The sequence below is a fragment of the Engraulis encrasicolus genome, unplaced genomic scaffold (genome assembly GCF_034702125.1).
Source record: "Engraulis encrasicolus isolate BLACKSEA-1 unplaced genomic scaffold, IST_EnEncr_1.0 scaffold_866_np1212, whole genome shotgun sequence".
NCBI lineage: Eukaryota > Metazoa > Chordata > Actinopteri > Clupeiformes > Engraulidae > Engraulis > Engraulis encrasicolus.
In genome coordinates, this window is record NW_026946210.1 from 13,136 (window position 1) to 15,000 (window position 1,865).

General features: G+C 38.9%; 1 long non-coding RNA gene across 2 annotated transcripts in view; it reads right to left on the bottom strand.

Moving 5' to 3' along the window:
* Window positions 1-628: 628 nt before the first annotated feature.
* LOC134444930 (uncharacterized) overlaps window positions 629-1,865 on the bottom strand; it is a 1,860-nt gene continuing 623 nt past the window's right edge. The window contains exons 2-3 of one of the 2 annotated variants that reach the window (XR_010034140.1): window positions 1,512-1,692; window positions 629-682 (exon numbers count right to left, since the gene is read on the bottom strand). This is a non-coding gene — a long non-coding RNA (uncharacterized LOC134444930). Of the gene's footprint in view, window positions 683-1,054; window positions 1,071-1,511; window positions 1,693-1,865 lie in introns of those variants that run through there. The other variant, XR_010034141.1, reaches the window with a different exon arrangement.

Consider the following 1,865-nt stretch of genomic DNA (forward strand, 5'->3'; position numbering starts at 1 on the left):
AAGCATTTTTGTCATACCATGAGTACCCCCTCCCTCATGCTCTAGTCTACTGTATATCTTCCTCTATCCCAGTGGTTCCCAACCTTTTTCTTCAGGGACCCATATTTTTACCATTATAAGCTTTGGTGACCCAATCGTGCCAGCGCCCACGCGAGAGGGAGTCCCAGGCGAGAGGGAGTCCTGCGGAAACTCATTAGAAAATTGTATTCCTCAATTTGTCTTCAGTCAAATATAGAATGACTGTTTAATGTGTCGCTTACATTTTGTTGCCTCTATGCATATATCAGTTTAAAAGCTTTACTTTGTCATATATTCAACATGGGCTATATGGTATTAAAACGAAACCCCTTAAAATCAAGAGGGCTTCGCGACCCACTGTGGATCTTTGGCGACCCATAAGTTGGGTCCTGACCCATAGGTTAGGAACCACTGCTCTATCCCAATATGATTATGCTCCATACATTTCTTTTTATTGATACCTGCCAATGCATGTACCACCTGCATTGTGTTGTAACAATAGTGTGTTAACCAATATTACAAATTAAACAAAATGTGCGGGCTGCTGTATATAAGCATTTATTAACTGTGTTTCATAATTGCAATGGTTTTTGAAGCTGGTTCTGCACATCGGATCCTCTGTGGTGGTAGGATGCAGGCAGCAGCGTACTGTGCACATCTTCAGCTGTAACGATAAATACAAATCTATTTTTAAAAAATAATTAATGTAACATGAACATAATTGAAGCATATCACTGGTATATATAGAGTAACTATAACATTTCAGTGTAGTAAAAATGTCTACATTTGTTTAAAAAGGAAAAACCCATGAACATCCTTCTCAAAAAAGTTTTGGGTGCAGGACTAACAAAGTCAAATGACAACTGAAAATTAAGTCTGCTCACCAAGCTCCTGTTTTACTTATTTAATGTGATGAGCTTGAAGTGCAGACTTCATTTTCAGTTTTCAAATGTTTTTATTGTCCCATTAAATCTGCAGAAATATGGGGGTGTAGACTCACTTGTGTAATACACTATAGATGTAAACAGAGACGTTGTCTTCAGACACCTCCGCTGTAAATAAAATAATGGCATATGAAGTGTGATGAGAATACGTCACTGTTTGGTACACCAACAACTTAACATACTTATGTCGTTAACATTATTTACCTCAACATTAAGTAGCTGAACTTGTATTAGTGTCAGGTTCATGGGAAGAAAACACAATAGATAAGGAGATGGGCTGCTCGTGTTTCAAAGCATGCTACCTAATCAGTGAAAATCATGGGGTGGTAGTTTAATGGTGTGGGCATGCATATCTGTCAATAGAATTGGTACCCTTGTAATTATTGAAGATAGTGGCTACTGACAAACGCTGAGAGTTTACTACGCTTGATCTATACTTTTATCCAGTCCAATTACTTTTTGTCCCTTCAAATTGGGAGGCACATGTAAAAATAAGTGAAAGTCGCTTTGGATGCAAGCATTGGCTGAGTGTAGTGTAATGTTACATACCGGGTACTATATAGTATCATAGATGGCAGCAGGCTGGTCAGGTCCTCAGTTGTGCACTGGCAACAGTGGCTGGTCCTTGTCAGGTGTGTTTATGGGGCCTCTTCTCAGGTCAGAGAGCCAAATCCTTAATGATGTTGACTATGGTGAGACCTGCTGGCGTGTACTGTACATTTTCAGACATCTGTAAAGAAAATGATGACAAATGAAGGGTGATGAGAACAACGTATATTTCATTACTATGTTATTACTAATATATAAACACATGCAGAGTAAGCAGATGATGGTGTTAGCCTTACATTGGAAGGTCTCTGGTCTTAACTCAAGCGCATACTTTAGGGATTTGAAACTTAGGCC